At 32.3% G+C, this 13,451-nt stretch overlaps 1 long non-coding RNA gene across 2 annotated transcripts in view; it reads right to left on the bottom strand.

The window, feature by feature from the left end:
* LOC116422463 overlaps nucleotides 1-13,451 on the bottom strand; it is a 94,293-nt gene that overhangs the window by 70,984 nt on the left and 9,858 nt on the right. Inside the window, exon 2 of one of the 2 annotated variants that reach the window (XR_004233115.1) lies at nucleotides 161-243. The exons of the other annotated variant lie outside the window; for it this stretch is intronic. This is a non-coding gene — a long non-coding RNA (uncharacterized LOC116422463). The remainder of the gene's footprint in view (nucleotides 1-160; nucleotides 244-13,451) is intronic. 2 annotated transcript variants of the gene reach the window in all.

Raw genomic sequence — 13,451 nt, 5'->3', positions numbered from 1 at the left:
TGCTTGCAATCTTCCAGGAACTCTCATAGCTATCAATGTTTTTCCTAAAATGTAGCATTCAAAATTGGATACAGAATCACAGAGATGTTCAGACCAAGACAAGTATACTTTAAATAAATTCTAGACTCCATGATAAGCTTTGAAATTAATGATGCCTCACCTTATTCATTAGAGAGCTTCAATGGCCAAGCCCAGCTGGGCCAACAGAGGAATGTTCCATTGGCATTGGACTCAGGAGGGATCCTAAAGAATAAAAAATTATAACTAAACCACATTATCCTCAGTAGCAAATTAGATCCAGAGGGAGGTGCCTTATATCTTGCAGGCCACTAGGAAAGCATTTAATGCATAATTAATGTACTAAATGAATAGGGAAGAATGACTGAAAGAATCAATGTGCCTTTCTGAGAGACCACTTGATTATCATGAAGTAAGTGATTCATATACTGAAGACCATCTGGCCAACTTGCCTTCTTGTACTCCTTATCTGATGAGCATTTTTGCTTCTTGAATCACTATTTTCCTATTTAGTCCTCCTGTTGTTTGAGTTCCTGATCTTTTTTTGGTACTGGTTCAAGATCATGGAAGGAACCTGGGGTCTATAGCACTTGTTTTACCTGCTTTTGTAGATATTCCACATAAATCTAGGTTACAGGGTATATATGCCTCAGAAGCAAATTTTATGCAAGTTTTTGCTGCAAATTGTCTATTATTGTCACCATTTGTCAGTATGTCACCAAAACAGTGGACATAATACACCCTCATTGTCTCTAATGAATAGTTTAGAAGATGTGGTAATCAGGAAAAAGTATGTTATTTAACAGCAATAATCAAAATAAAATCTAAATGAAAAAATCATAATGTTATAGTGTCTGTCTACAATACACACTTCTGATGTGCATTAAAAATATGGCATAGTTTAAAAACAATGAAGAGTCTTATTGTATTAATCTAAATATGGCTTAAATCAAGTCATTGAGAATAAATTTCTATATTTTTTAGAGTGAGGAGATTTTCAGTTTTCATATGTGGACTGTTAAGATTATTAAGAGGAAAGGACTCAAAAATTACATTATATTTGCCCTCAAGAATAATTTTGAAAATAGTTTATCTTTCATCACTTACATCATTTATTTGCTTGATTTAATTCACATTTTAGCACTAATAACAATTTGTATTTATAGCGTGTTACAGATCTTTCCATATAATATCATGTTTGAGATGACATATCTTACATTTCATAATTAAAATAGTCTACTTCAATTTTCTTAGTTTTGCTGAGGTGTGATTCAGTATTTAGTTTGGCATTGTAATGGATTCTAGGTTGATTTATTACTGATAATTTATTTTTGTATAATATTTTAAAGCTGCAGAGCACCTCTTATTATCTCTCTTCATGTGAAATGAATACCTCTTTATTTTATCAGATCTGGGATTCTCTTGTTATAAAAGATTTCTGATAAGGAAAAACCCTCTACCAATGTTGGTTGGCACCTATGCTGTCACTTAGAATCTTAAGAGAGCTGAATGGGGGAGTGAGTGATTTAAATAATTTGTTCAGAGACATACAGCCCGTAAGTTGCAGATTTGGGACTTGGAATCATGTGCTGCTGACTGAGGATACCATGCTGCCTTTCAAAATAGGCACTTAAATTATATGTGTGTATGTTGTGTATATATACATACACACACAAATATGTGTGTACATATATGTATAAATATTAAGCATACATACAAAATTTATACACACATAAATATGCATGTATATACAAGCATTACATACACTAGCCTACATATATACATACATACATGATAGGTAGATAGGTGGTATAATAGAAAGACTGCTGAACTTGGACTCAGAAAGACCTAGGTTTGAATCCAGTCTCAAAAAATTACTAGTTATGAGGCCCTGGGCAAACCATTTGACTTCTAACAGCTTCAGTTTCCTTATCTGTAAAATGGCTATAATAATAGTATTTATCTCTCGGGGTTGTTATGAGCTTCAAATGAGATATTTGTGAAGTTGTTTGTAAACTTTAAAGGCATTACATGCATTCTATCTGTCCACCTATAATGATTTTCCAGCTCCTCAATCACTGTCATCATCATTATACTATTATCTCCATTTTATAGATGAGATAACGAAGACTCAGAAAGTTTTAATAATTTGTACATAATCACACAGCTAGGAAGTGCCTGAAACTGGATTTGAACACTGGTCTTCCTGACTCAAGATAAAAGACAACAAATAAACCAAACTGCTTCTCAATAATTAATATTTCAATTAGCTTTTTGTACTTTGTGCAACTCAAATATTCATATGGATGTACCCATTTCATTAATTTGGGAGTTTTCTCCAGTGATGCAGATTACAGCCCATTCACATTTTCCTATTCTGTGCTATTCTTGTTCCAGATATAAATTCCTTTAAAAAATTTTTTTTAGTTAATTATAGGTTTTTTCAAAACACATGCAAAGATAATTCTCAGCATTCACCCTTGCAAAACCTTGTGTTCCAAATTTTTTCTTCCTACCTTTCCCCACCTCCCTCCCCTATATCCCCAAGTAATCCACTATATATTAAACATGTACAATTCTTCTAAATATATTTATACAATTATCATGCTGAACAAGAAAAATTAGATCAAAAAGGAAAAAAAAAGAAAAAGAAAGCAAGCCAATATCAACAAAAAAGGTGAAGATTCTATGTTGTGATCCACATTTAGACCCTCACAATCCTCTTTCTGGATGGAGATGGCTCTCTCCATCCCAAGTCTATTGGAATTGCCTTGAATCGTCTCATTGAAAAGAGTCAGTCAATCACATTTGACCATCACATAATCTTGTTGCTGTGTGCAACGTTCTCTTGGTTTTACTCTCTTCACTTAGCATTAATTCATGTAAGTCTCTCCAGACCTCTCTAAAATTATCCTGCTGGTCATTTTTTACAGAACAATAGTATTCTATAACATTCATATACCATAATTTATTCAGCCATTCCCCAACTGATTGGCATCCACTCAATTTCCAGTTTCTAGCCACTACAAAAAAGTCTTACTACAAATATTTTTGCACATGTCCCTTTTCTCTTTTTTTATGATCCCAGATATAAATTCCACTCAAAGTATTTATATCATGAAGCCTACGCCAAGCAACCATTTTGCTGACATTATTAGAATTCCAACAAAACAGTTGGACCAATTGTGTCATCAGGCCTCTCTCTTACCATGCATCCAACATATTTACTTTTCTATGGTACTTTTCCTTGATGGCTTAGTTCTATCTGTCTTTTCAAAACACTTTCATTTTCCAAATATATGTAAAGATATTTTTGTGGGACTGTGTTCCAGATTTTTTCCCCTCCCTCTCTTACCTCCTTCTTTGCCAAGACAGCAAGAAATTGAATATAGGTTAAATAGGTACAATTCTTTAAACATATTCTCATATTTGTCATGTTGTGCAAGAAAAATCAGACCAATAGGGAAAAGACACTTAAAAAAATAAAAGGTGAAAATACTATGCTTTGAAATCCAAATTCAGTCTCCATAGTTCCCTCTCTGGATGCAGATGGCATTTTCTATTCTGAGATTATTAGAATACCTTGAATCATTCCATGGTTGAGAAGAGAGCCTAGTCCATCATAATTGTTCCATCAAATAATCTTTCTGTTCCTGTGTAAAATGTTCTCTTGGTTCTGCTCACTTCACTCAACATCAGTTCATGTACGTGTTTCTAGGCTTTTCTGAAATCAATCTGCTTATCATTTCTTATAGAACAAAAATATTCCATACCACAACTCATTCAGCTATTTCCCTCTCAATTTCTAGTTCCTTGCCACTTCAAAAAGGACTGCTACAAATATTTTTGTACCTGTGGGTCCTTTTTCCTCTTTTATAATCTCTTTGGGATACAGACCCAGTAGTGAGACTGCTAGATCAAAAGATATGCACAGCTTTATACTCCTTTGACCAAAGTTCCAAATTGTTCTCTATATGGTTGCATAATTTCACAACACCAACATAGATTAATGTCCTAGTTTCCTCACATTCCCACTCCAACATTTATCATTATCTTTCCCTGTCACCTCATATAGTCTGAGAAATTTGAGATAGTACCTGAAAGTTGTCTTAATTTAAAATTTTCTAATAAATAGTGATTTAGAGCATTTTTTCATGACTCAGAAATGGCTTTATTTTTTTCATCTAAAAATTGTTCATATCCTTTGACTATTTATTAATTGAGAAATGACTTGTATTCTTATAAATTTGAGTCATTTCTTTCTAGATTTTAAAAGTGAGCCTTTATCAGAAATATTAGCTATAAAAACTGTTTCCCAGCTTTCTGCTTCCCTTCTAATCTTGGAAACTTTGGTTTTATTTGTACAAATTGATTATAAGATTTGTAATCAAAATTATACATTTTACATTTTATAATGTTCCCTAGTTCTTTTTTGGTCATAAAGTCCTCCCTTCTTCAAAGATCTGACAGGTAGACTATCCCTTACTCTTCTAATTTGCTTAGAACATCATCTTTATGTTGGTATAGGGTGTTAGATGTTGGTCAATGCCTAGTTTCTGCTATAATATTTTCTTAGTACCAGATTGTTTTGATAACTGCCACTTTTTAATATAATTCTAAATCTGGTATGTCTAGGCCATGTTTCTTTAATTTCCTTGATTTTTCATTAATTTTTTCATTAATTTCCTTGATATTCTTGACCTTTTCTTTTTTCCAAATGAATTATTTTTTCCTAGCTCTATAAAGTATTTTTGACAGTTTCATTTCTATGACACCAAATAAGCAATTAATTAGGTAGAATTGTAATTTTTATTATATTAGTTCAGCCTACCCATGAGCAGTATTTTTCCAATTGTTTAGATATAACTTTGTGTGAAAAGTGTTTTGTTATTGTGTTTATATAATTCTTGGCTATATCTCGGCACTTATATTGTCTACAGTTATTTTTAATGGGATTTCTCTATCTCCTCCTGCTAAGTTTTGTTGGTAACATACAGAAATGCTGATGATTTATGTGTACTTTATATCCTGTAACTTTGCTAAATTTTTAATTGTTTCAAGTAGTTTTTTTAGTTTATTCTCTAGCATTCTTTAAATATACCATCATATCATCTGCAAAGTGATATTTTTGTTTCATTACTTACTCTAATTCCTTCAGTTACTTCTCTTATTGCTAAAGCTAACATTTCTAAGACAACATTGAATGATAGTGGTGGTGATAAAATATTATCACCCCTGATTTTATTGGGAATGCATCTAGCTTATCCTCATTATATATGATGCTTCCTGATGGTTTTAGATAGATGTTACTTATCATTTTAAGGAAAACTCTATTCATTGCTATATTGCTTAGTGTTCTTATTAGGAATAAGTGTTGCATTTTGTCAAAGGGGCTTTTTTTTGTATCAATTGAGATAATATAATTTGTTAGTTTTATTATAGATATGGCAATATCCATAATAATTATGGCAATAGTTTCCCTGATATTGAACCAGCCCTGCATTCCTGGTATAAATCCCATTTGGTCACACTGCATTGTCCCAGTGATAAATTGCTGAATCTCTTTGTTAATATTTTATTTAAGATTTTTGCATCAATATTCATTAGGGAAATTGGTCTATAATTTTCCTTCTCTGTTTTGGTCCTTCTTGGTTTAATTTTTAGCATCACTATCACAGAAAAGGAATTTGGTAGGACTCTTTTTTTACATATTTTTTCAAAGAGTTGACATCATATTAGAATAAATTATTCTTTAAATATTTGGTAGAATTCATTTGCAAATCCATCTGGCCATAGAACTTTTTTCCTTAGGAAATTCACTGATGGCTTGTTCAATTTCTTTTTTTAAAATGGGACTATTTTAGTATTTTATTTCCTCTTCTTTTAATCTGGGCAATCTACGTTTTTATAAATACTCATCCATTTCACTTAGATTTTCAGATTTATTGGCATACAATTGGGTAAAATAGTTCCTAATTATTGCTTTAATTTCCTCTTCATTGATGCTGAGTTCATCCTTTTCATTTTTCATACTGAGATTTTGGCTTTCTTCTTTCCTTTTGCTAATCAAATTAATCCAAATATTTATCTATTTTGTTGGCTTTTCATAAAACCAGCTCTTAGTTTTAATTATTAGTTCATTAGTCTTCTTAATTCAACTTTATCTCTCTTTGATTTTCAGAATTTCTAATTCTGTATTTTAATAGGGGTTTTTTGATTTGGCCTTTTCCTACCTTTTCAGTTGCATGCCTACTTCATTGACCTTTTCTTTTTCTTTATTCATATAAGCATTTAGAGAATATAAAAATATCTCTAACAATTGGTTTGGCTGTACCCCATAAGTTTTGATATGTTGTCTCATTATTGTCATTCTCTTGGATGAAATTATGGATTCTTTCTCTGATTTGTTGTTTGACCCACTCATTCTTAAGAATTAGATTGTTTTTTCAATTAATTTTTGGTCTATTTTTCCCTGGTTCTTTATTACACATAATTTTTATTGCATTATGATCTGAAAAGGATACATTTAATATTTCTATCTTTCTGCATTTCATTGAGAAGTTTTTATGCCCTAATACATGGTCAATTTTTGTGTAAGTGCAATGTATTGCTCAGAAAAAAAAAAGGTATATTCTTTTCAATCCCCATTCAATTTTTTTTAGGTGTGGATCATAGCTAACTTTTCTAAAATTCTATTTATCCCCTTAATTTCTTTCTTATTTTATAGTTATATTTATCCAGTTCTGAGAAAGGGAGGTTGAAATTCTTCACTAATGTAGTTTTTCTATCTATTTCTTCTTGCAACTCATTTAACTTAAGAATTTGGATGCTATACCACTTGGTGCATATAAGTTTAGTCTTGATATTACATCATTATCTATGGTGCCTTTTAGCAAGATGTAGTTTTCTTCCTTACCTCTTTTAATTAGATCTACTTTTGCTTTAGCTTGGTCTGGGATCAGGATAGCTACTCCTGCTTTTTTTTTTTTTTTTTTTTTTTTTTTTAAATTTCAGCTGAAGCATAATAGAGGCTGCTCCAACCCTCTACCTTTACTCTGTATGTAAATCTCTGCTTCAACTGCGTTTCTTATAAACAACATATTGTGAGATTCTGACTTTTAAACTGCTCTGCTATCTACTTCTATTTAATGGGAAGTGTTCTTTTCTTTCACACTCACAGTTAAGATTACTAAATCTTTATTTCCCACCATTCTAGTTTTTCCCATTTATACTTTTCTCTCTCTTTTTCACCCTTTCTTTCTTCACCAGCATTTTGCTTCTCACATCCACCTTTCTCAATTTACCCTCCCTTTTACCACTTCTCCCTTTTTTATTCCTTTTTCCTTCTACTTCTGCCCTCCCTTCTATTAGCCTCTCCCTTTATTTTCTCCTCCCCTCCTATGGGATGAGAAAAATTTCATACTAAATTAGGTATATTTGTTATTTCCCCTTTGAGCCAAATACAATGAGATAAAAGTTTAAACAATACTCATTCCATTCCCTTCTTTCTCTTCACTATAACAGGACTTTTGTGCCTCTTTGTGTGATGAGATTTATCCCATTTTACTTCCCCTGTCCTCTTCTCCTAGTATAATACTATTTCCACACCTTAATTTCTTTATATTATCACATTAAAAATCAACTTATACCCACAATCTCTATTTATACCCCTTCTAACCACCCTGACAAAGATACAATTCTCAAAAGTCACAAATATCATCTTCTCATATAGGGAGGTAACACTGTAACTTTAAAAAAAAAAAACAAAAAAAAAACCTTTTTTTTCTTCCTTGTTTACATTTTTATGCTTCTCTTGAGTCTATGAAGATCAAATTTCCTGTTCAGCTCTAGCCTTTTCATCAGAAATGGCTAAAAATTCCCTATTTTCTTAATGTTCATATTTTCCCTGAAATTTAATGTTTGATTTTCCTGGGTAGTTGATTATTGGTTGTAGTCCAAGTTCCTTTGCCTTCCCGAATATCATATTCTACCCCCTTTTATCCTTTAATGTGAAAATTGCTAGGTCTTGGGCAATCTCGATTGTGGCTCCTTGATATGTGAATTATTTCTTTCTGGCCAGTTGCAGTCCTTTCTCCTTCATCTGATAAATCTGGAATTTATCAACAACATTTCTCCAAATTTTCTCTTTGGAGTCTCTTTCAGGAGGTGATTAGTGGATTTTTTTAATGACTATTTTACCCTCTGGTTTTATGATATCAGGGCGGTTTTCCTTGATGATTTTTTGAAAGATGTTGTCTTGGTGTTATTTTATTCATGACTTCCAAGTAGTCTAATTCTTAGATTATCTCTTCTGAATATATTTTCCAAATTGATTGCTTTTCCAGTGAAGTATCTATTCTGGCATGGCCTTTGAAAACTGAAGTTTTCTGAAGTGGTACTATTAGACCACAATGAAGCATCTAGGAATTTGTGAAGATTTTGCACTTTTCCATATTGATTTCTTATGATTTGGTCACTAAAATTCTATATCTTTCATTTTGTGATCAATCTAAAATATATAATGGTAAAACAACAACACTTCTGTATTGCATTATTATAAGAAAAGTTGATGTATTTTGATTTTTTATTTCCTTTTTCTATCATCAATAATTTCTTTAAATAGGTCAGAATAAAATTGTTTCAATTGTATCCATATCTTTCTCTAGTTATTCTTCTTTTACAATAATATTGTTTTTTTGCTTTAATAAGTGATGAGTCTTACTGTATACATCAACTATTAATTCAGAGATGTTGTATCATTATGTCATTTCCTGTGCATTAAAAACAGCAATATAGATTTTAGTTAATATTATTTTTTGGTGCTCACTATGTCTAGTGTCTAACAGTTCTTTTTCAAAGATAGCATCCAATAAGGTAGAGGTGTGAAGCTTTTAAACTACAAACCTTTGGCCCTTCTTAGTCCTTATTCCTGATTCAAGCTTTTTAAAATATATCTTCTATCATCCTCATTTATTCTTATATTTGCATTGAAATTACCAAGTACCAAAGTGTATGTTAATTTATTTTGCAAGATCCTATTGAATTCTTAAGGAAGTACCTTACCTATACTTCCTAAGTAACCAGTGTCAGTACATTTTTGTTGTTCAGTAGTTTCAGTCATGTCTGATTCTTCATGACTCCATTTGGGGATTTTCTTGGCAAAAATATTGGAGTAGTTTGCTATTTTTTTTTCTCTAGCTCATTTTATAGATGAGGAAACTGGGGCAAACAGGGTTAAATCATTTGCCCAGCATCACACAGTTAATAAGTACCTAGAGATCTTTACTTCAGACCTGGCACTCTTATCTACTATGCCACCCAGTGTCTTTGCTACATAAGCTACAGCAATTTTCCTGATGTTCTTTTAAAAAACAAACTCTCAAACTTTAACAAACAAACAAAACAAAAATCTCAAACTTTAAAACATGAGATGCCTAAATATCCCATCAAAATGTTTCCTATAGCCTCTGGACATAATGATAAATCCAACTCTGCCAAATCTTTTTCTTTCCAAAGCACACCTACAATTCATCCTTCCATTTAACTGAAATTTCCTTCTTTCATATAATTTCACTTTTAAATGCAGAATGTCAAGTTTTCCATGATTTAATTCCTCCAGCTTTATGTTTACTTATTGCCCTTAAACTCTATAGTCTAAAAACTGTGATTCTTGGCATCCTTCTCTTAGTTTTTTAAAAACTCTATAACTGAGGGTCACTTTGTATTTTTCTTTGTTTCAATGATTTGCTAAAGCCAAAGAATTCATTATCAAGTGTAAGTCTACTATAATGAGTCTTTATATAAATAAAGTAGTTTAATTTAGGATCACCTGCATACCACAATAAGTCAAATAAGTCATTAAGAATAGTACTTTGTGGAGATTTTGCATTTTGCCACATTTATTTCATAATTTTGTTAACTTTGCTAAAATTCTTCACCTGCTTTGTAATCAACTCAATAAAGCTATTTTGTTTACATATTCTTTTCCTATACTTCATTATAACTAAGATAGCCTCAAACACCAAGAAATAATAATTCTAGTAAATGTAGCCAGGAATATTTTGTATGCAATGGATAGCAGAGTGTATAATTCTTCTCTTATTATATAATCAAATATAATCAAATGATTATATAATCAAATTTAAATGCTTTAAACCAATCATGATTTGTTCTTTCTTCCAATGGGGTCTTACCTGCTACATAACTGTTAGTGGTTGTTGTAAGGGGAAAGAAATAAAAATAGGATACATGTTAAATTAAGAAACATATATATATATATGCATATATTACATATATGAATACACAGTGTTAGAAAACTAGTAAGACTAAAAAAGAACCCCTATTTTGTCATAGTTACATTCTTTGGCTTCACTACACTGAGAGACTCTATCACAGGGTAAGCCATGCTGTCTTTGGCAGGGAAATATCTGGATGAACTCTAGCTTTTGAAACTTCAACTAGAAGGCCTTCTTCAATAGAAACCTGCTTAGACATTTATAACGTTATATACTGAAAAATCTCTTTTCTTGGGATTTTCATGTATGAGTGAGGATTGTGTGAAATAAAAATAGTAGGCACAGTACTATTGTAGTCTGATATCAGGAACTATTTCCAGGAGGAAAAAAAAGAAACTTAGATGAAATTGAACAAGGGGCATGAGTCCCAAACATATATATTAATACTATTGAGTCTGGAAGACCTTGCAGATATTGTTAGTATTATTAACCCTCTGGGAACCATTGACGATGTGGTTGCCTATGCAGTATGTTTCATATCGCCTAGCAGATGACATTCTGCTGCTTTCCTCAGCACCTTGCACATTGTGGGGGCCCAATAAATACTAAACAACAATAATATGGCATGTAATATATTCCTGAGCATTCATTTGCATGACCATCTGGGAAACTCTTGTGTTGTAAACACAAGTTATATTTTGAGTAAGAATGGAGTTGCTGCAGAAGTTGTTTAGCATTCTTGGTACAAATTCTTTCTGCTTTTCAACCTTTACATTTGGTAGCAAATGTGAAATAATCCAAAGAGCTGCTAAGGCTTTTCTTGTGTAAGGAGCAGAAGCTTTCTGTGGATTCTATTTACACAGTGACATGTTTCTAATTAGATTAGCTTTTCTAGTAACTCTTTTGGAAATACATGCACTTCTTTTTTTCAGAAATCCTTGTCCATTTTGAATAGCAAATAAGGTGAATTTAAAAAGGACTTGTGGAGGAGATAGCACACACATATTACAAATGGGCATAGGATAGTTTCATAAGAAAAGTTTGAATAATATTGTGAGGCACTGAAATTGTGATTTTTCAGGTTTCTAGGGATGCAATCTCTTCCTGTGGGCAGTTGAATATACAGATTCATTGCTTTCAAAGAGAGCCCAAATTGCCCATGGTGGGCCTTGTTAATATTATCTTAAGGGAGATAAGATGGAGAGAGAAATAGCTCTTCTCTTCTCTCTTCCTTACTCCCTTATTTGCCACAAACCAAAGAAAAATGCGTGGTTATTTTTCCTTTCAAGTAAGGGTTTCTCCAGTGTCTAACTGCTCTCAAATGTGGTGCTGCTTAGCAACCACCAACCTGAAAAACCATCTTGGATGATTCCTACAGATAAAGGACCCGGTGTTCTGCAGGCAAGACAAGAAAAGCATTTGAAAGTACTCTTAAAGGAATAGTTCAGCAGTCTAGCCAACCAAAGTTGGAAGTCCACTCACTGTGCACCCCAGCAAAGACTCAATCATAGAGGAAAATAAACCTAGCTATTATCAAGAACAGGAGCTCCCAACAAGACAATCAACATTAAGCAATTGCTCTAAAAGTTTAATGCAGCTGCACCTGGGGTAGCAGAATCCTGCTTCACATGCCCTACACTTCACTATCTATTACTTCCCCATTATCAACCCTTGATAATTTTCCTTTCAGGCCAATTCAAATTAGTTTCTATTGAAAAAAAATTTGATAATTTCTGCTTGAGAACACACTTTATATTATTCAGTCAATATTTATTTATTAATCACCTGTTATATATCAATCAATTAATAAACATTTATTAAGCACTTAAAATGTGCCAGGCACCATGCTAAGTGCTAGCAATATAAAAAAAAAAGATAATCCTTATGCTCAAGGAATTTAATAGTCTAAGGGAGGGGGGGAGAGGAAACAACATGCAACCTAATCTATACAAAGCAAGCTACATATGAGATAAATAAGAAATAATTCAAAGAGGGAATGCATTGGAATTAAGAAGAGTTAGGGAAGCCTTCCCATAGAATGTGGGATTTTAGTTATGACTTTAATGAAACCAGAGAAGTACATAGAGTGGAGGAAGAGAGTGTTCCAAGTTGGCTGATAGCCAGAGAAAATGCCCAGAACTAAGAGCTGGAGTGACTTGTTTGTGGAACAGTCAGGAGTTCAATGTTACTAGATTGAAAAGTACATGTTGGAGAGTAAAGCATAAGAAGGCTATATAAACACATGAATAAGTCAATCTCATAATCTCAAGGAGCTTGCATTGTAATGGGGAAAAAAAGAATTTCATACATATATATGTATATAAAGAATAAATATAAAAAGAAATAAATTTGAAGTAGTTAAATTCATGATTGTTGGGGAAGAAGAGGACTATTAATTGCAGAAATGAAGCAATGGTTCTTGAGTTTTATCTCGAAATAAATTAAACACAAGAATTAATCAATTTCATAATTTCAAGGAAAAAAGAATTACAGAGAGAGAGAGAGAGAGAGAGAGAGAGAGAGAGAGAGAAGTATATAGAGAATGAATATTAAAAAAACAAATTTGAAATAGTTAAATACTGCACCACTAATTGCAGGAATGAAGCAGTGGTTCTTGAATTTTATTTAAGTAAGAAAGGAATGCATTTCAGGCATGGGGCACAGCCAGTTCAAAGGGACAGGCCTTGGAATATCTGAATCTGTTTAAGCTCTAACTTTCACACAGGTGTGTGAAATTTAGATTTGAATCATAGATTTAGAGCTGAAAAGGGCAATCTCTTCATTTTACAGATGAGAAAACTGGGGCCAAAGAGGTTATGTAACTAGGACCTGGCCATGCAAATTATAGAGAGGCTCAGAAAAGACTTAAGAAAGCTGTAGAATAATAATATTAAAAGAGGAGGCACAATGCTGTCTCTTGCTCCTATTAATCTTGCAACAGCAAGACCATATTCCTTTCATATTATATGTTAAGAATAACAATCACAAATTTATATGGTGCTTTCAGGTTTACAAAGCAAAAAGAAGTCTATGAAGTGATGCAGATTACAATCCCTCCCTCACAACCTAGTAGATGATGCGATCAGTTGCTATATCTCTCTCATTAATATTTGTAAGAGAACATTTTGTACATATCAATTCATTAAGAAAAATCTTTAGCTCTGTGTTTAATGCAACGTATAAGATATAAATAATAAA

The sequence above is a fragment of the Sarcophilus harrisii genome, chromosome 3 (genome assembly GCF_902635505.1).
Source record: "Sarcophilus harrisii chromosome 3, mSarHar1.11, whole genome shotgun sequence".
Classification (NCBI taxonomy): Eukaryota; Metazoa; Chordata; class Mammalia; order Dasyuromorphia; family Dasyuridae; genus Sarcophilus; species Sarcophilus harrisii.
The sequence above is the reverse complement of the archived record's forward strand: the minus strand, read 5'-3'. Positions and strand labels throughout refer to the sequence as shown.